Genomic DNA, 22,897 nt, shown 5'->3' on the forward strand with positions numbered 1-22,897 from the left:
CTGGGTGGGGTTTTGTAGGTATTTTTTTTAGTCCATATTTGTTACACTTTTATTAGCCTCAAAAATAGTTACCATGGTAATAGCTCCATTTATATCTAATCTTAGTGCTGAATTATAGAAAACCTTCCCACTGGGTAGCATACAATGCCATTTGACGGCTTCATCTAGCCTATTATTTAAAGTAGGAATTATTTCAAATACTATCAAGTTGTTACATTCTATTCATGACTTCTCTTTTGTAACTCTCAAGTTAGTGAAATCCTTTGGTGTGTAATTTTGGAAGAACTGTGTTTAATTTCAGTACGTATTTTTTAATACTTTTTATTATGCCTCCTTTTATGGATGCTTTATAAGCTTAGACACAGATGATAGTTTATTTTCCTTTATAACTGAAAGCTCAAAAGGAATTATCAAAAAACAATTATTTTAACATAAAATCTGTATTAAATCATAATATTAACAACTTCTAAGAAATCTCCAATGTAAGGGAATCACTTTCTCTAAAAGGTACTTATAGCTTAAGAACAGGAGTCATTAAAAAATGAAGCATGACCATAGACATTAAAGGAACTTTGAGAGGCCATCATGTTTATTCTTCCAACTTTATTCTGAACAGAAATTAAATCACCCAATATGACTCTTCTCTAGAGAACATTCTGTAAAGGTGACACTTCTCCATCCATGATAACATACTTTAATGTTTACAACCCTTATTTTTCAGAAATCCTTCTCAGCGTTTAACTGAGGTGCAGTCTGCGTTAGCTTAACAATAACTCACCTGGCTTTGTGCCGTATTTGCTTCCTGACATCTGTAAGACAATCCTCAGGAAATCTCTAATATGCTTTAAATTGAAATTTTGTTAACAATAGCAACCTGAAAGTGAAGAAATGTAAAGATATCATGCATTGGTAATATGGGATTACTAAGAAAACAGGGATAAATCTACCTACTGGATAGCCATTAAATATACTGTTTTTTTTTTTTTAAAAAGACTAGAAGTGTTCAAAAGCCTTATGATCCATTGTAAAAGAAAAGGAGGCTGCACATTGTAGCATAGTATGATGATAACTAGAGTTTTTAAAGTGTGAATATAAAATTAGAATGAAACAGATAAAATGATAATCACAACGCTGATATTGAAATGTGTGACTTTTTAATATTCCATTGCCATTTTGGCAGTGTTTTATTATTTTATTATTTTGTTCTACAGAGGAGAGAATAAAATCAACAGGGCAAGCCCCATGTCAAGTTAACCCAACATTCGTTGCCAACTTTTCCTCTCGTTTGCCTTCACTTTAAAGGCTAAAGGATCCAATCGCAAAACCCCTCCTTCTCTAGCCGCCTCGACAGAGAACAATGACCAAGCAGCAAAGCTTGGATAATAAGATATAAGCAGACATCTGCTGGTATATCTGAGAAAACACAGGCCTTCCTGCTAAAAATGACAGATGATTATTGGTAGTCTCTTAACCCCTACTTGGTTATACTGTTTTTCCAGCTTTGAGTGGAAACTTCATGTCTGAATTGGAACCCCTATCTAAGAACCATGACAGAAAGTCTAATGCAGGCCTTGCTATTGAGAGGCTAAGAGAAAAATTACCAGGTGTACTCACAACTGCAAAGAAAAGATCTTTCCCCTCCCCCGCCGTTCCCGAAACCAGCCAGGGCCGCCCGGTGGTAGTCTAACAGAAAGGCGGGAACCAATCAAGTTCTGCTGAATGGTTTGAAATAAAGGCGGGAACCAATCAAGATCTGCTGAGCGTTCAAATTTAAATGTCAACCTATAACAACTCTGTAACCTCAAAAAAATCCCTAACTTGTTTGTGCCTGTCTATAAAAGAAGCTGTAAGATCCTTGCTCGGGGCCTCTTGCGTCACCGGCAACGAGTGCGCGGAGGACCAGGTTCGAACCTGCAATAAACGACCCTTGCCGCTTGGCTTTAGCTCTGGACTCTGGTGGTTTGTTTTTGGGGGGTCTCTCGAATCGGGGCATATCACTATCCCTTAGCCACTCCACCAGTTCCAGTAGTTTTGGTGTTCTTGACATGGGAGAAAAATAAACCTCAGTTTGTTTCAGCCACTATTGCCCCAAATTTCTTTCAGACAAAATATTTTTGTTTGATTCAAAGTGGCACATGCAATCGATATCACAATGGGTTTGATATCTTTGTGTCACTCCATAAAAAAACCTCTTAAGAAATTTAATTCTGTTCCTTAAACTCTTGGATTACAGAATAATTGAACACTTTTGTGTTTAAATTTATTAAGGACATGCTATTTGCTAGTTGTTGAAAAAATACTTAAAGGAAAGGAAAGATTTCCAATAGAAAAGATTAGTGTTGTCATTACATATGAATTGGCTCTCATAAAGATTTTGATGATAAAAGAATACATGGATCTCGAGTCAATGACTGTGTTTCCCCAATGTACTACACAGTTTTACATATTCAAAGAAACAGGCCTGCCCAAATGCAGTTGTGATTTATCAAAACAGTGACTTGTATCTGAGTTTTTCCAGCTTTCGATTAATCTTTAATGTTTCCAAGTCTGAAATTATTAGGAAGATTGCTTTCTAAAAGAAATTTTAGGAACTACTTAACTGTTATTATCGGCATGTACGTTGAAAAAATTTCCTCTAGAATACACATGTGTCTTATGGATTGCTGGGTCAGTTAGTTAATACTAACTTTGAGAATAATATAACTAAGAGATTTCATGATTTCATAGATGGATCTAAAGCAGAAAAAAAAGCATAAACCAAGGAGATAGCTTCATTTTGACACAGTCCCTTTGAACTATATTAAAATGGGGGAATGGCTATTTTTATTTTAACAAGTAAAATGAGATGCTGTCAGAATGGAGATAAGACTAGGATCCTATAACAAGTGAAATATTTTTGACTCCTACTCTCTGTTCCATTCTTTCTGCCAGATAAGTGGCAAAGATACCACCCACATTGCTTGCCCACATTTTTCTGAAGGTCACTCAAGCACAAGAGTTTTAATAGAATTCTAATATGAATTCATATACGATGATATTGTTTTTCTTGATGAAATCCAATGGTGTGTTTCTTCATAAGGGACATTAATGTTCACTCTTCTACTGTTGTGTGTCACAAAAGCAACTGCTTGCTCTCCTTTTGCTTCTATCACCCATGACAATGCTAAAATCCACAACCTCTGGAAATGTTCAGAAGTTAGATCCAAATGCTTCAAAGAAAAGAATCTGAGTTAAAGGGCTATTGGTAAAGAGCATGTTTCCACTGGCACTTTTTGAAAACCACTTTAATACCCCTTTTATGATATCTCTTTTCTCTACAAAGGAACACATTTTTCTTCTCACTATATATTTAATTTTCACTATACAAATGTTTCCGGAAAACCACCTGTCTTTCTGGTGAGAGTTTACTGCTAAACAGTGTTGTTGTTTTTTGTTTGTTTGTTTGTTTTTGCCTGGATTAAGAAAGTTTATCACAAGAGAAGAAAATGGAAATATTGGGTGGACTTGGAATTTATACTTAAGGATTACACTAACCAGTATTTAAAATATTTTTGTCATTAAGAATCTAGCACTTAAAAATATTTTTTATAATTGCATATATATAACTTTATTGTTATTAGAAAATTTTTGTTGGCTGCCAATGTCTATGAAAATCATAGACTCTATTGACTATTACTATCACCTTTGACTGTATTACTATTTTCAACATTTCTCATACACAAAGTAAAACTAACCAAAGAAAGCAGCACCATCAAGGAAGGTACCCAAGAGGAAAATGCTTCGCATTTTAATATGACCTATTTAAGGAACTTTTCTTTCACCAACTACAACAGATTTTACCAACAGCATCTTCAAAGATATTTAATTGTTTAGTAGTTCACACGTGATTTGAAACTCTCCTTTGTTCTTCAGTCTTTGTTACAAAAAGTACCTACAATAGTATTTAACCTATGGTGTGAAAAAGTACAAATAGGCTCACTTATTTACGTTTGCGTTCCAGTAGACATTAATAAACTAAACCAATTCTCACTGTCAATAAAAGGAAGTATTCTTTCAGGGCACGTGGGTGACTCAGTTGGTTAAGCATCTGATTGGCTCAGGACATGATCTCACTGTTCATGGGTTTGAGCCCCACATCAGGCTCTGTGCTAACAGCTCAGAGCCTGCTTCAGATTCAGTGTCTCCCTCTCTCTCTGCCCCTCCCCCATTCGTGCTCTGACTCTCTGTCTTTCAAAAATAAATATTTTAAAAAATTTATTTTAAAGTAGATATTATTTTTAGGAACAATTGAACAAGAAAATATTTCATAAATTTGGCACGGGTAATTCTAAACCAATAAGAAAATAATCTTATATGTTCTTATGAACAGGTAGTTGGTGATATTTTCAACAAACCAGTTTTAATCAGCAGTATAACTATTTCTATTAGATAATCCTTCGTCTCATCCATGTAATGGAAAGATCCAGCCTCTTATAACATATAGAGTGAGAATAAAAGACCTAAAAACTGAGATGACCTTCAGAAAGAAAAATATGATTAACACCTAAATCATCTATGGCATTTTTGTCATACTATCCATTGAGTTAAATTGAGGAATAGGGGTAGAACAGAGGGAAAAAAACATAAGTATATTCTAAATTCTAATTATACCCATTGTTTTTCTTCTTTCCTTCCTTCCTTCCTTCCTTCCTTCCTTCCTTCCTTCCTTCCTTCCTTCCTATTTACTCCACATCTACACCTACAAAGTCAAAGAGAGTTAATACACATTTAGTTATTCCTGGTTGTTGTCATGATTTTATTGCATTTTGCTCTCCTATGTTTTCAGATTTTTTGCAATGTTACATAGCTTTATCATCAGAAAAAGCAATAAAGCTAAGTTAAACAACTGTTAGACAATTCCAAAACGAAAGATCTAGAGAAAACACATATGCTTTTTACCTAGAATAAATGTTGTTTATACGGGCTGAAAATTTTAAAAAGAAAAAAAAATTTTAAAGAAAAAAAAATGCAAATTTCATAGGGGTGCCCTGAGTTTCAAATTAAATAAATGCACTTAACAGTATGATTGATGGGATTAAGCATCTGAAAAGAAGAGGAGGAGGAGGAAGAAGAGAGGGAGGAGGCAAAGGAGGAGGAGGAGAGGGAAAAGGAAAGGAAAGGGGATGATGAGGAAATGCGGAGGAGGGGGAGGAGGAAGAAGGGAAGGGCGAGACAGGGAAAGAGGAGGAGATGGAAAAGGAGAGGAAGAATCATGTACTATTTTGTATATTGCTGCTTTTCTTTTCCTTTGCAGTTGTAAGCTATGTCCGAATTATCTTCGTAATTTTCTGTTCTTTACTTTCCATAGACTACTACTGCTACTATTTGTAGAGGTCTCACATACCCAATTAGGCCTTGTACATAAAAAGAATCCCATTTAATCACTACAAGTGTCTTGTGAGATGGATACTTTCTCTATCTTGAAGATGAAGAAAATGAGATTCAGAGTTTACCTATTTTGCCTAAATTCACAAAAAGCTAGAAGAGGCTGAGACAGCATTTAAATTCCAGTCTGTTTATGGATATATGACCTTTAAAATCTTAAAACAATTTGTATTTTTACTTAAATTCCATTTTTTGCTGTTCTAAGTAATAAAGTGCTGTTTGAAAAAAATACATTTAAAGCTGTAATATGAACAGCAGAATAAAATTTAATTTCAAATTAGTACCTTTTAGGTTACAGTACAGATGATTGCTTCAATTCAAAAGAGGCAATGAATCTCTTTTATAATGACTTCAGCTAAAATAAGAAACAATATTGTTTTAGCTTTATTCACTTCAAATATGGAAACTCTCCTTCATTAAAAATACTCCTTTTAATTCTTGCCAAAAAGCATATTCTAGATTATTCCACTTTTGTTGATTTTGAAATGTAAACAAAATTCAGAAAATAATGAGCAAAATATTCTACATGTTGAAAGTCAGAGTTTCATTTCATTAAATCCATATCAGATATCTCCTTTTTCATTATATTGAAAACATAGTTCTTATTTTCTCTACTCTCCTTGTTTTATATCCAAAATAATTTTTTTTTGGTTATCTAGTTTATCACCTCCTGATGGATGGCAAAGATAAATTTTAATTTGCTGTTTAACAAAGTCATGAGTTAAATACCATTTGACCAATGATAAATTTTAAATTATTGGACAATTCTCCCAGACCTTAAAAATCATTTTCATTCAATTTTAGTCATCTTTTTTTTTGGGGGGGGGGGACAGAGAGAAACAGAGCATGAACGGGGGAGGGGCAGAGAGAGAGGGAGACACAGCATCGGAAACAGGCTCCAGGCTCTGAGCCATCAGCCCAGAGCCTGACGCGGGGCTCGAACTCACGGACCGTGAGATCGTGACCTGGCTGAAGTCGGACGCTTAACCGACTGCGCCACCCAGGCGCCCCTCAATTTTAGTCATCTTTAAATTAATGTAAAGTATCTTCCCGATAAGAATAAAATTTTGTACTCTTCTATCATCTCCCATGGTCATGTAACTGTCTGCTACATGGTTGGTCACTTGTAAAATTGCCATTTTCTCTGGGTTCTTCTCTGTTTTCAAACAAACAAATGCAAGTGACTGATATATTTTCTTGGCTTAGTCCGGTTTGAGGCTTGAAATAACTGGGAGGTAAACAACTGACCTCACTAGGTACACAGTGGAGGTATTTATCAAACGATATATGAAATCTGCCTTGCTTGACTATAAAGTAGAAGTGCTCAGCTGTGTCCTGGTGCTCCTGTAGAAGTCTTAGTGACAGTGCGTTACATTAACTATCTGGCTAACACTAATAGATCTTTACAACACAGACAATCTAATTTGGTGATAGATGTAATGCAATGTAGGAAGAAAATTAAAGCATTCAGAAGCTCTCCTTCAATTTGCATTTCTGGTTTTGTTTTTGGTTTTAAATCGATAGCTTTCAGCTTCCTGGGTTTGCTTTATTTTGTTTTGCTTTGTTTTGTGTGTATGTATTTCAGGGTATATAAAATTTCTCCGCGAGGTGGGAGAGAGTCTCTGGGCAGAAAGCAGAGGAGGGGATACATTTACATTAAGAACAAAAAGAAAACAGATAATCTTTTCTTTCAAAACTATATTACAGAAATAGATATATATCAGTGACTTGAGGTGCCCCATCTGAATGACCACAAATAAAAGTTGCCTGTATCTTTGGGCTGCCAGGCTATGATAAACTATAAAGGGTTTCTGTTCAAAGATGATTTAATACTGTTAACAGGGAAAGAAGTCAGCAGGGCATATCCTTTGGAGACTAATATTCTTCATATCTGAAATTCAGCTTTGGTTAAGGACTCCAAAAGAGACTTTAGGGATTGGGAACCTGCATGTTTTTCCAGCAGAATTTGACAAGCATGGCATTTCTTGCATATCAAGTATGCCAGGTAACATTCATGAGAGAATCCTAGTTGCTTGTGGCTTTTGCTAAATTAGAAGTTATTTTATAATACACAGTTGTCTTCAGATTTTTATTTGGAGTATGCTTTCAAGTATGCATGTATATGTCAGGAAGGGGAGTTGGATTACTACTAACTGAACACTGTGAAAACAGAAAGCAGTAAAGTGTTCCTCCTTTTTTCCCCAAACTAGGTTTTAAAAGTTAACATGAATGTTGGTTTTTAAACTCGATCGAGGAATAACTGACAAATATAATTGCATGTATTTCAATTGTACTATGTGATGATTTGTTGTACATAACATTGTGGAATGATAACCAGGTCCAAGATAATTAATACATTACCACACATAGTAAACTTTTGTGAGTGTGGTCAGAATGCTTAAGATCTGCTTTTAGCAACTTTCAAATATACAATACTACATTACTAACCATAGTCACCAACCTGTGCATGAGATCCTCAAACTTATTCATCATATAACAGAAAATTTGTACTCTTTGACCTATATCACCCCGTGTCCCCCTGCCCCTGTCCCCCCACACTTCTACTCCATGCTTCTATGAAATCAGCTTTTTTTTAAAGACTTCACATATAAGTGATGTCATACAGTATTTGTCTTTCTTTGTCTGCCTTATTTCACTCAGTATCATGCTCTCCAGTTGCATCCCTGTTGTAAAAGCAAGATTTCTTTCTTTTTGATTGGCTGAATAATATTCCAAAGCGTAAATGTATGCCACATTTTCTTTATCATTCATCTGCTAAAGGACATTTAGGTTGTTTCCATATCTTGCCTTGGAAATAATGCTGCAACAAGCATGGGTGTGCAGATATCTCTCTGAGATACTGATTTTAGTTTCTTCAGATATATACCAGGAGAGGGATTCTGGATCCTATGGTAGTTCAAGTTTTAATTTTTTTCTATTATTTAAAAAAATTTTTTTAATTAGTCTATTTATTTTTTGAGAGAGAGAGAGCAGGGGAGGGACAGAGAGAGGGAGAGAGGGAATCCCAGGCAGGCCCCATGTTGTTAGCACAGAGCCCAACGTGGGGCTCAAACTGACAAACGTGAGATAATAACCTGAGCCAAAATCAAGAGTAGGACCCTTAACTGACTGAACCACCCAGGCACCCCTCAATTTTTAATTTTTTGAGGAACCACCATACTGTTTTCCACAATGGCTGTACCAATTTGTATTCCCACCAACAGTGTATTAGGGTTCCCTTTTCTCAACCTTACCAACCTTTATCTTTTGTCTATTTTTAATTATGGCTTTTCTAACAGGTGTGAGGTGAAATCTCATTGCGTTGTTTTTTTTTTTTAAGTTTATTTATTTTTAACAGAGAGAGAGATAGAGACAATGCGAGCGCGAGCTAGGGAGCGGCAGAGAGGGAGACACAGAATCCGAAGCAGGCTCCAGGCTCCGAGCTGTCAGCACAGAGCCTGACGCAAGGCTCCAACTCAACTCACGAACCCAACCGTGAGATCGTGACATGGGCCGAAGTTGGCCGCTTAACCGACTGAGCCACCCAGGCGCCCCTCACTGTGGTTTTGATTTTCATTTCCCTGATTGTTAGTAATGTTGTGTACATTCCCATGTACCTGTTGGCCATTGGTATTGTTTTCTTTTTTTAATTTTTTTTTCCAACGTTTTTATTTATTTTTGGGACAGAGAGAGACAGAGCATGAACGGGGGAGGGGCAGAGAGAGAGGGAGACACAGCATCGGAAACAGGCTCCAGGCTCCGAGCCATCAGCCCAGAGCCTGATGCGGGGCTCGAACTCACGGACCGCGAGATCGTGACCTGGCTGAAGTCGGACGCTTAACCGACTGCGCCACCCAGGCGCCCCAGGTATTGTTTTCTTTAGAAAAACATCTATTCAGATCCTTCTCCCATTATTTAATTGGATTATTTGGGGGATTTGTTTGTTTGTTTTTTGCCGTTAAGTTGTATGAGTTCTTTATATATTTTGGATATTAACCCCTTATCAGTTATATAGTTTGCACATATTTTCCTTTCATTCTCATTTTATATTTATATTATATCTCATTATAATTTAATATAAATATAAATATAATTATAAATATATATTATATAATTATATAAATTATATAAATTATATAAATTATATAAATATATAATTATAATTATATTTAAATTATATCTCATTTTATATTCTTTGATGTGCAGTAGCTCCTTAGGTTGATGTAGTCCTACTTGTTTATTTTATTAGATTTTATTGCCATGCTTCTGCTTGTCTTCTCCAAGAAATTACAGCTAAGACCAATGTCAAGAATTTTTTTCACTATTTTTTTGAGTTTTACAGTTTCTGGTCTTACATTTAAGTGTTTGATCCATTTCAAGGTCATTTTTGTGATGTGTAAGATAGGGGTCCAAATTTCTTTTATATGTGGATATCCAGTTTTTTCCAATGCCACTGATTAAAGAGACTACCATTTTCAATTGTGTGTTCTTGAGGTCTTTATCAAAAATTCATAGATCATATATGCAGGAGTTTATGTCTGGGTTCTCTACTCTGTTCCACTGGTTTATGTGTCTATTTTTAGGCCAGTCCCATGCTGTTTGGACTACTGAAGCTTTGTAATATAGCTTGAAATCAGTCAGTGTGATGTCTACAGCTTTGTTCTTCTTTCTCAGGATTGTTTTGGCTATTCAGGGTTTTTTTTGTGGTTTCATACAAATTTTAGGATAGTATTTTCTTATCTGTGAAAACTGCCATTGGAATTTTGATACAGATTGAATTAAATCTGTAGATTGCTTTGATAATATGGACATTTTCACAATATTAATTCTTCCACTCCAAGAACACGGGATATCTTTCCATTTATTTGTGTCTTCTTTAACCTTTTTTCCTCAGCATTATATAGTTTTCAGCATACGGGTCTTTCACCTCTTTGGTTAAATTATTCGTAAGTATGTTATTGTTTTTAATAATATTATATATGAGATTTCTTTCTTCATTTCTCTTTCTGATAATTCATTATTAGTGTATAGAAATGCAACTGATTTCTGTATGTTGATTTTGTACTGGAAACTACTAAATTCATTTATTAGTGCTAACAATGTTTTGGAGTATTCTTTAGGGTTTTCTATATAATTTTACTATTTTTTTTCCAACTCAGATGTCTTTTATTTCTTTCTCTTGCATAAATTCTGGCTAAGACTTCCAATGCTATGTTGAACAGAAATGGCAAGAGTAGGCGTCGTTGTCTTGTTCCTGATCTTAGAGGAAAGGCTTTAACTATTCATCATTGAGTATGATATGTTAGCTGTGGACTAGTCAAATACGGCCTTCACTATGTTTGAGGAACATTTTTCCACACCTGATTTGTTGATAATTTTTATCATGAAACAGTATTGAAATTTGTCAAATGCTTTTTCTGCATCTATTGAAATGATTGTATGATTTTTATTCTTCATTGTGTTAATGTGGTGTACCGCATTTTTTTATTTGTATATGTTGGTCCATCCTTGCATACCAGGGATGAATCCCACTTGATTGTGGTGTATGACTCTTTTAATGTGCCCTTGAAATTCATTTGAAAGTATTTTATTGAGGTTTTTTGCATTTACGTTCCTCAGAGATATTGGCTTGTAATTTTCTTTCCCTGTAATATCCTTGTCTGGTTTGGGTAACAGGGTAATGCTGGTCCCATAAGATAAATTTGGAAGGGTTCCTTCCTCTTCAATTTTTTGGAAAATTTTGAGAAGAATACGTCTTAATTTTTTAAATGTTTGGTAGAATTCACCTGTGAAACCATCTGATCCTGACTTTTACTTGCTAAGAGATTTTGGATTACCTATTCAATCTCCTTGCTCATTATTTTCTATTATTTCATGAGTCAGTCTTTGTAAACTATGCTTTTCTAGAAACCTATCCAGTTCTTCTAAGTTACTTTTGTTGGTATACAGTTGTTTGCAGTAGTCTCTTATGATCCTTTATTTTTCTGTGGTATCAGTTGTAATAGCTCTTCTTATGTTTATCATTTAATTAACTTGCATCTTATCTATTTTTTTCTTAGTTTACCTAAAGATTTGTCCATTTTTTTCTTTGTTTTTCCTTTCAAAAACACAACTTGAAGCTTTGTTGATCTTTTCTGTTGTCTTTCTAGTCTCCTGTTTATTTCGGCTCCTGTCTAATTATTTCCTTCCTTTTGCTACCTTTGGGCTTAGTTTGTTCTTCCTTTTCTAGTTTCTCGAAGTAATTAAAATATTCCTAAATCTTTACAGTAGCACTAATAAATAAGATCTGTGTATAAATCATATAAACAAAACTTTCTTTCTCTTGGGATAAATTTCCAAAATTCTCCCTTAGAATAAATTCCTTTCACTTGGATAGGAAATTTGAACTCAGGAAAGTTCAATTTTAGTAGTCAGTATCTACTGACATCTGTTTTAATCTAAATTTATAATATTACAATCTTGTATGTAATGTATGTATGTGTATATTCAATTCCAATTTTAATTCTTTTTCTTAAGAACAACTTTTGCTAGTGATATAGAAAAAGACAATAATACACATTAAAATATCAGTTTGCAAAACATAATCTGACATTTTAAGAATAAAAAAATTGAGACTGAATTATATCAAAAGGTCATTTCCTAAATAAGTCTTTTCAGTAGAATAAAAACATTACTTAATTTTGCCCCAATCACCCACATGTGAAGAAAAAAAATTCTCACTGAGCTAGTACAAATGCAGATATATCTATATTTTAAAACACGAAATCACAAAATAATTATTGCATAACCTCACGGTATAAGAATACAGTGTACTGGGGGAATACATAAAGATGAATGTAAAAAAAAATCTCGCTTCTTTTAAATTGACAATCTAGAAGGAAACCTTTTTCAAATGCACATATGAATGGGCAAATGAATACATTGGAATTAAGGGCAATTTTTAGAAAAGTATTTCTTAGTGAAATATGTAAGCCTTTGCCTTATTTTTCAGAGATGAAATAAATGTTGTTGGACATACATGAGACAAAATTCTCCGTTGAAATGTCTACTAACAGACTATACAAAATATATTTATTCTGTAAGTTGTCTGCATGCCAGCAAGGAAATATCTTGTATTAAAACCTCTCTTGGACATGGGAAAAAATCTGATTCAGAAACAATTTAACAAACATTCTATTCAGCTAATTATGTTCTAACATAAAGTGATGCCCTTCAAATCAGAAGTTATGTTGTCTTTTTGCAAAGTAAGTCTTCCTGTTCATGCCCACTTTTTTAGGTCTTTGGGCATAAACGGCTTGGAACGTTGGTTCTGGAGGCATCAAATGATCACCGTCCATAGCTGGACTCTTCTCCTTCTAAACAGAATAAACTCAGTCAAGTTCTTTATCCTATTATAAAGGTCTGGGGACCCCTTGGTAGGTTCAGTCAGTTAAGCATCTAACTGCAGCTCAGGTCATGATCTTGCAGTTTGTGAGTTCAAGCCGTGTATCCGGCTCTTTGCTGTCAGTGTGGAGCCTGCTTTGGAATCTCTGCCCCTCCCCCGTGCTCTCTCTCTCTCTCTCAAAAATAAACATTAAAAATAATTAAAAATAAAATAAAATAAAATAAAATAAAATAAAATAAAATAAAAAATGTTTAAAAAATTAAAATGAAAACAAAATAAAGGTCTCTAACCTCCTTGAACTTCAGTATCTTCTTCAAGTTTTGGGGATTTTTTTTTCTGGTATAAATGAAATAAGTTAATCTATGTAAAATTTGTTAGTTTTCCCAGGACATAGTAAACACTGTATAAATATTACCAATTTTATCAGGAGGCATAGATCTTCAGAAGTGGTAAATAGTGACATCGAATTCATTTACTTTTAATACTAACATCTTATTAAGTGACCATTTATGCTTAGTTGAAATGATCTATTTAATAATGTTAGTGTTATTTAATACATTTATTCCACATAATAAAAGAAACATTTCTTGGCTGTTATCTACGATATGTGGATTAATGAATTGTAAGGAAAGGCTCAAGGGTTAAAGGTTTGGCCAATTTTATTCCTTTCCCTGTTCATCTTTCCTGCTCATTTTTCACTCTTTTTTTAAACTATGGAAGAAAATAGTTAATAACTTTTACCGTCGCTCTGTCTTTCCATCTATTATTTATCAGGCTGTTTCTGGGGTGCTGATTGTTGTCCTACTGATGTTCTATCTAGTGCATATTGCACACTTCAGAAAAGCAGGCATGAAGGGAGAATGTGCAGAGGCCTTGATTTGGCAGATCCAAAGGGAAAGAGTTTTCAGGTACGAGGGGCTTTGTTGTCTGGTAAGACAAGACAAAGAAAGCATATAAAGTATGAGCCAAGAGAGTTCTGAGACGTGGGGAAACAGAAGATATTTAAGTAGTGTTGTCAAATTTCTGAGAGTGAGAAGAAAATTAGTGTCACCTCTGCAACCAGGTAGTATCCCAAAGAAGTTGCCTCTAAGCAAATCTTTACTGGCTTCAAAGTTTTCTTTCGAAGCAATATTTTTTCTTTGATGGAAGCATTTTATAACATGTATTTGTAAAATAAAGCTTTTGAAAATCTCACATTTGGGGTACTTTATAGGAATCCTTTTTATCTGAACTTTGTTGATAGGAAGATATAGGTTTATTGGATTACTAGAAGTATCTTAAAGCAAAGATGCGACTCTCATAAAATTAGCTTAACCAATATTTTACCTACTTACTGATCATTGACAAAAAATTGTAAGAATTATAATGTATTAATGGACACAGTCAGCTGAGGCTCATGGAGTTTAGATAACTGGGCTCAGTCAGGGTCACAGCTAATCTATGTTTCAGAGGTAAAATCCAAGTGCAGCTCTGGGGAGATAAACAAAGAACAAGTTACAAGGTACATGTAACAAGTCAAGGAGACACTACAAGGTGTGTGTGTGAGTGTGTGTCTGTGTGTGTGTCTGTGTGTGCATCTGTGTGTGTGTGTCTGTGTGTAGGGTAAGGGGAGAGGGAGGTTGAAGGAAAATCCAAACATGCAGACCTAACCCTGGGTGAAAAGAGGGTGGGTGAACTTTTGAACTGTGCTAGTATACAAAGCATACAATAATACCCACCCGCCCAATTCTGCAGGTAATACAATCACAGTTCTCAAAGCAAATAGGGTCTAATCCCACCAATGTGTACTTCAAATAAGAACCTAGTTTCACTGGCATTAGTTCCTTATTTTTTCAGTTGTTTCCAAGTCCTTTAGATATTTGTATGATCAGTATTGCTCTAGGCTTCTACACTTTAAAAGATAAGGACCAGTAGTTTAATTTTGCAATGAAAAACACATAGTAATATACCAAGAATATAGAATTGCTTAATATATGCTTTTTAATTATAATGGCATTTTCTCCTTTTATTTCCCAAATGTAAATTAAATGTTTAATAATTTAATTTAATGTTAATTAAATTATTTTGGTATGACATAAAAATTGAATAAAACAATTCTTTTTAGAGATTAAAAAATTACTTTGTTATACCCCCTCAGTTCATAGGGCACAGTTAAGAGAAAAACAAACTTGCTGACTTGTCCTTCTAATGTTTTGGTCTGTGTAGTATAATTTGCATGTTCATTAGATTTTGTCATGTTTTAAATCTTTAGTACCATTCAGTTTTGGCAACTTGTACCAAAAAGTAAGATAATAATTTTCAGAGAAACTGTGGGCTAAAGAACATTTATTGTTCATCCACTTGTCTTTCTCCAAAATATTGCCAAGTTGAGAATAAAATCACATGTATGAAATCATGATGATGAAAAACATGTGCACATACTCAAAATGCATAACACCAACTAATAACGCTAAATGTTTACCAATTGTTTCTACCAGCATTTGCTGTGGATTAATTTTTTTCTTTGTATCCTTTGGTGTGGGTTGTATTATAAACCTCCCACTTTACAAATGATACCAAAAGAGGCAAAGAGAAGTCGTTTGTCCAAGATGACAAGACTAGTCATTGTTAGAGCTAAGAACCTATAACAAGCCCATTGACTCGACATTGCCTTCCTCTGAAGAAGGAATTTTTTGATACTTAAACAAATAAAAATTGGGGCACCTGGGTGGCTTAGTTTCGGACTTTGGCGTAAGTAATGATCTCATGGTTCATGAGTTGGAGCCCCACGTCCAGCTCTGCGCAGACAGATCAGAGCCTGGAGCCTGCTTTGGATTCTGTGTCTTCTTCTCTCTCTTTGCCCCTCCCCATGCTTGTGCTTTCTCTCTCTCCCTCTCTCTCTCTCTTAAAAATAAATAAATAAATAAATATTTTTTAAACAAATAAAAATTCGATTCCTTATTCAGTTGTTCTTGGCTTTCTCCTTAACTTATTTGAAAATCAAAAATAATAGTAAGCAAAAGTACTAAACTGTTATAAAGCAAATTGAAGGATTTCTCTATAATGCATGCCATTTGCTTTGTGCACACAATGTGGCCACAATGTCAGATTTATATATATTTATAAAACTTATGTGAAAGCAAATACATATTGCAAAGTTAAAAATTGTTCTTTAGAGGTGAAACAGACACAGATAAATTATGGTAGAAGAAATTATGATCTAAGTTGCTCAAACATATTAGCATCCATATTGAACAAATTTTATATTTAAGGTTATTAAGTAAAATTTGAAGAAACACATGAAACATGTTCATTATTCTGGATTACTTGTGTAAATTAGTTGTTATGCATATCAGTAAATTGGGAGCAATTTGTGAAAGCATTTAAGTTGTATTTCTGTAAAGCATTTGGCTGTTTTGACACACACACATACACACACACACACACAGCCCTAACATTTCGTCTTACATAATACATATTATTTATTTATGAATGTATAAATATGCATTTTCTAATTACATTTTTATAATACACAATATACATTTTGTAATATACATTTTGTAAATATATTATCACTGTGTCATTTCATTTATATATTTAGTTCTATAATAAATGCATATAACAAAACGATTGGCCTTTTTGTTTAATTTTGTGAGTTGCGCTGTTACTTTTCTCATGTGTATGACACGTGTCATAATTCAAAAAGATTTATATACAATGATCATAATTAAATAGACTTTATCACTTACGATTTTTTAAATCACAACCAACAATTGGTCATTTGACACCTTCACTGGCAATATTTGTCACCTCCACGTGTCAGAGGAAGATTTTTTAAATATTCTAAAAACCAATCAAAATGCATTTCAGCTTATCTTCGGTTTGGTGGGGAAAGAAAAAGACTTTATTCATACCACTGCAAACTTAATCCTTGTCCGATTACTTTTGCTACCTCTTATGTCACTATTTCAGTGTGCAGAATTAACCTGAGTTTGTTCACCTAATACCCACCGTCACGAGTTATGGCAGCTTCTTTCAACTTCCATTTAACTTCTTAATTTAGTGAACTTCATTAGTGAATTCTAAAGATCAGGCTGTCTTATAAATGAAACTTTTGCTTCTTATGTCTAAGCACTGTATGCGCTTTTGCCATAGTGAGAAATAAAAAATAAGTAAAATAAAAAAGTTGAATTTTCATTCGTTAATTGCAGATGTGATACAGAAAAATCTTCCAGTATACATCTTTATCCTTGTAGCCTCGCACCCAGTGCACTGCCTCACATATAGTAAATAATCAGTATGCATTGAGTATATGTGACTATTAATTTCATTGGAACCTAGAAAAATAGAAAAGTCTGTAGGTAGACAGTCACTTTTGATTCTAATGTAATCTTAAATGTGGTTTGAAAATGAAAAAGCAACATTTTAGAAGTGAAGCAAGCAACTAACGTTTCTCAATAAGCTTCTCATTTAAAAACTTCTAAAATAATAAATCAGTTAGAAACAGTTCAAGTTCATACCCTTTGCAGGTAAGTTCAAATCAAAGTACTTCCCATGAAAAATGGTTCTGAAGCAAATCACTATCTGTGAAAGGTGAAAGCAAAATTCTAATACATTCCATTACACACATATTTTCTCCTTTCTTAAATCTATGAAATGTTATTCACTATTACTTCATTGTGTATAATATTTTCTCAAGAAATGCCAAGAGTCAATTCTACATCTCCATAAACTCTCCTTTAATGCCACTATAAAAATCCATATATATTTAGAATCAATATAATCCTTTAGAGTCAAATTTCTTCAAACGTTAGGCATTTGTAACCTAAGTGTCTATAATCATCTATGTGCCATTGCTGAATAGAACATTCTTTTTTTATTGCCAAAGACATGAAAGTCAGAGGTAACTATCTAGATTTCATGTTAAGTCTTCAACTTAATCCAAATATTATGTACTATTGGTAAAAATCAAAAAGGGGCTGGTGTTTTGAGTAAGGAAAAATTAATACATGTAACTGGAATCCTGTTTGTATTGCAAACTATTCATCTTTTTTTCCCTTTACTGTGAGCAAACATATTCTCTTCATATAACTGTGAATATGTTTTAATAGTTTCTATATACCAAAACTCTATTTAAATTTTATGCATCTCATATTTGGATGGAACTCAAATTCCACTCGTAAACTTCTAATTACAAGCCCACAAATTACTTCACAAAAATAGGATGCTAATTAATGTGTGAGTTAAAAGATGTTCCTTTTATAGCCAGTAGTCACTGGTTTTTCTTCAAATCTCCTTTTTAAATACTATTTATCAAAGATAATATCATTTATATTCTTTCTCAGAGTGTCTTAGAGCATACTATCTTTTATCCAGATACTTTATCATGTTTTAAATGTTTTGATAAAGACACTTTATTGAACTTTTAAGTATTTAGTAAAATAACACAATACATTCAAAACTGAACATAATGATAATTGGCACAATGTTATGATTATTAAATTCATGCTACTTCTTCCCAGAGAAATAAAACGCTAAAGGTTCTTTAACAATTTATTTTAAATGACCCACCAAACTACAGCAGTGATATATTGTCCTTGACATGATGGGTAATTTATATTTTCAGATGAAGGAGATCTACAATCAATGTAAATAAAGAGCATTAATTTTCAGAGGAAAAACTAAATCAGGGTGATCCTTTTAGAGTCACATTTCTGCAATCATCTGGTATTTATGAATGTAAATATCTATACTTGTCTCTGTCCCATTATTGAATAGGATGTCATTTTCTTATTGCAAAGGACAGGAAAGTCAGAACTGATTACCAACTTTTCATGTTGAGTCTTTGACTTAATCCAGACATGAGATTTGTCTTTTTTTTCTCTCTCACCGTCCTTACAAATTTAAAAATCAATATTTTTCCAGGTATAGCATTACTTTCTACAAGTTGTAATGTTATTTTCTGAAGTATTCTGTGCTAATAGTAAAAATCTTAGAGAAAGAAAAAAGGCGTTGCATGCAAATTTACTTTTCTAAATGTCTGGACACTTTTCATAACTTTTGGGAATGAGGCTATAAAGTTACAATTGTAAAGTTAGTGCTTTTAACAGACGCCATTGGATTTTCATTACCATTGTCTAGATTAACCATTTTAAGAGATTTGAGATGGTAGAATGTTACTACAAATGAAGGGAAATGTGAGAATCAATAAAATGCAGCAATGACTGGTGTAAACAACAATAAAAAAAATTCTGAAAAGTTGAAGGACTCCACAAACTGTTAGTCACTTAATAAGTTAACACTTCTTTTGTCCTGTTTTTCATGACTCTTTTAGTTTACGTTTAGTATAGACTCAAGCAAATAAGTCCTATTGAATAGTTCATTGTCTCTGGCTACCGTTGTCTTTACAGAAGAGTGTTCCAACATAGACAACTTCCACACCATTTACATGGCCTTTCACATATGGGACAAACTGACTACCTCAATCGGCATTCATTCTGCCTCAAGACACCTTTCTGAGATGTGACTCTTTTTATGTCATACTATGACTGTCTCCACTAAATTAAAGATTAAAATGTTGGCTTTAAAAGTATGCATTTAAGGAAACCAGTTTAAACTCTTTGTCCAGCCTTCTTATAAAGTATCAACTCATTGTATTCTTGTATCATGTTTTGAAAGCCTCTGATTGTATTTCACATAGAAAAAAAATATCCCAAGGTATTGATTTAACTCCTTGAAAAAGTGACGTTATTCTTAAAATACATTGCTACCTATATAGGGCTTTAGAAACTTCGGTCTTAGACAATAAATTATTTTCAGAATAAAATCTAAAAAACATGATTTGGAAATGCTTAGTGATTTGGATTTTGTTTTCCTTGTTAGGCTCATCTCTCATGACTTCATCTTGAACTACATTCTGCTCATTGCCCAGAAGGTATGATGTGTCTCCTCACTTCCAATGGTTGAGAATACCATCTTCTGTGAATGAGACAGTACAGACTTAGCCAACCCCGCTGATCCCCTCACACGCCTTCTCTTGGCTGATTCCACTACACTCCATCTAAGATGATAAGGAATTTCCTCCACAAAAGGACACTGACCTTTAAAGAATGGATTTAATTTCTTTCAAAAATATCAAAGAGGCAGGAATGGTATAATGAACCCTCATGTAGCTGTCAACTAGATAAACAGTTATCATTCTGCCATTCTTCATATCATGGTTTTTATCACTATGTTGGAACTGATGAGGTATATGTCTGTATTACCCTGGACTCTAACTTCAATGGTGAGTAGGACCACGTCTATCTAATTTACTACTTATGCTTACTGCCTGGCCAGCCCAGTGTCTGGCACAGGGTACCTTCACTAAACACTACATGGATTCAGATCCTTACATTCGCACTAGGAAGAGCCTAGGAAATATACCATTGATATAACTGATATTCAAAACAATTTTTGGTGACTAACTAGCTTTTAATTGGTGACTGATTTATATTTTTTATCCCCTTACAATGATTTAAGTGTATATGCCTATATGTGTGCATGTGTCTGTGTATATGTATGCTCAAATGTAAACATACATATATTTAGGACAAGAAGTAAACTGTATCAAAAGTACATATAAATATTAAATGTAAAATATTTAATTATTCAATATATAATATATAATGTATTAGACTATTAATATATAATACATTATGAAATATATGTATTGAGATCACTTACCTAAAAGATATCTAAAATAATCGAAGTCCATGGATCATGAAAGTGAACCATATGCTAAGTATGTGGCTAATGTGAATACCTTAAATGAATGCCGTAATAAGCTCCAAGTTTTTTGATAACCACAGCACAAAGGAGTTCCATATGATGTAGAATTCTAACTATCGGAAAGAAAGATTGCAATTTTTCAAGAAAAACAGCTTTGGAAGGGGGTGGGGGAGTCCTTAAACTATAAATGTGATTTCACCCACAAACATTATACAGAAAATATTTAAAATTATTTTGATGACATTTTTGAAATCGTATGATTTATTATATTTCCTATTAATGGAAATCAAACATATATCTATTAAAACACCACATATACCCCTATGTCCATGGTATATAAACATTTTCTTTGGTAGTGAGAATAAAGGAGATAAGCATAAATATATAGATTTTAAGTAAATTAAGAGTTAAATATTTATTTAAATTCATAGATTATCCTTTATGATTTTTAATAGTATTGGACAGTTCCATAAGCCTCTTACCTTAGGTTTTGATCTGATTAACTTGTCTATGAGTCACTCTAATTATCCAAGACTGATAATTGGCATTCAAAAAGGTAGCAGAATGCACCTGTCACTCTGACCACTGCTGACCTTCACCATGAATTAACTGCAAAATCCATGTCAGGCAGCTAATTGAATGAAGCTGCAGACTTGTAAGTGGTAATGGTTATGATTAGTGTGTAACATACCACATAACGGTAATGATGTAATCTGGTCTCAATAGACCTCAAGTTGAAGTCTAAGGAGTCATATTCTAATGAAAGGGAGACTAAATGACAATAAGAAAACTTCAAATGGACAGACAGAGCTCCCTCGCTCCTGTCTCCAAAAAGAGAAATGTTCAATCAGATTTGAAAGGTTAGTGGGTTTTATGCTGCACCCTTGTACTTGACAGCCCTTTAAGGTAGATAGGCCTGTCAGCACTCCTTTCATTTAGGTCTGAGTAGTTATTCTTCATTTGCCGCAGGGAGTGAGGAGTCAAATTGGCACTGCTGACTGCTGCCTTTCTTAGCAGCCGGTGAATTGCATGTTTCAATGAGGGGCATGCTGAGCATGGCATGTGTATGTGCAGTGGCTTACCGGTTACTTTTTGTCACATGTTTTCAGAGCTATTACAGTAATGAGATTAGTGATGCCCAAGCTGATCATGCTTTCTTTAGACATTACACGTTGTATACAAGTGACAAATATGAAGTGAGCAGCCAGAAAATGTCATTTGGTAAGAAAGCACAAAGTGTGGGTGTTCTGGCTAAGCACACACTGTGTGCAGGGTGAAGAGCTTTTGTGGACTAGATGAATCCTGCTGGGCTCTCAGCCCCAGTGCTCTCGGATAAAAAAGAAAGCCTGTCCTGTGTGAAATTTGCTCCTGACTCCAGAGTCTATCCGATGCTTGTGAGAATATGACATCTTGTAAATATCCTCAGCAAGACATGTTGCTGAACCTCTAAATGAGAAAAATGAAGCCTTTCATAGCAAATGTATCAGCCCAGTGACCAGCTTACTCATGAGCAGAAATTGAACATGTGTCCAGAAATGCAAAGTGACGCTTCAGAATGTGCTGTCAGTCCAGAATATTCTAAATGTGGTTGGTGCTTCTGTAATTCAACAGTATCCTGTGGTGTGTAAATGGGTTGCACTTCTGGTATTCCTTTCCATAGAATCATATATTTACTGCGTAAATGATACTTGAAGTTAATGGTGACTGGGAAACTGCTTAATGGAACTCAAGAGCAGATCTGAGAAATGGCATCGGTCTACCAATAGAGCTATTAGAATGGTCACAGATTTGCATCACAGATGCTACATTAACCTTGCAAGTGCATCGACTAATTCCATAAAGCCTGGTGTGTTTATACTGTATCCTGTCAGTAGGTTTGCAAGCTGTCTGCCATAAAACCGAAGTCATGGTATGGGACTATTAGGGGTGTAGCATATGTCTACGTTGTGTAACCAGTGTGAAAGGTAGATGGAATGTTCTTTTCCTTCTATCGGTACAAAAGTTAGGCTAAGAAATATCTTTTCAGTTTGAGTAGAGATACTGATAAACAAGGAAATTCAAAATCCTGAATTGGAAGATTAGAAATATTGATAATAAAGAAAAATGCTGTGAGGTCAATGGTGATCTCAGCTCACAATGCTGAATTTCATCTTTGTCTTCCAGGATATTGTTTTCACAGTATGAGCTTGAATTCATATTAAATGTTTTCGAATTTAATAACTGGCAGCCCATTGAAACAAGACATTTAGCCAGGCTCTGGAATTAAGAAAAGGAAGGAAGAAAAGAAGGAAGGAAGGAAGAAAGGAAGGAAGGAAGGAAGGAAGGAAGGAAGGAAGGAAG

Source organism: Felis catus, chromosome C1, assembly GCF_018350175.1.
Source record: "Felis catus isolate Fca126 chromosome C1, F.catus_Fca126_mat1.0, whole genome shotgun sequence".
Classification (NCBI taxonomy): domain Eukaryota; kingdom Metazoa; phylum Chordata; class Mammalia; order Carnivora; family Felidae; genus Felis; species Felis catus.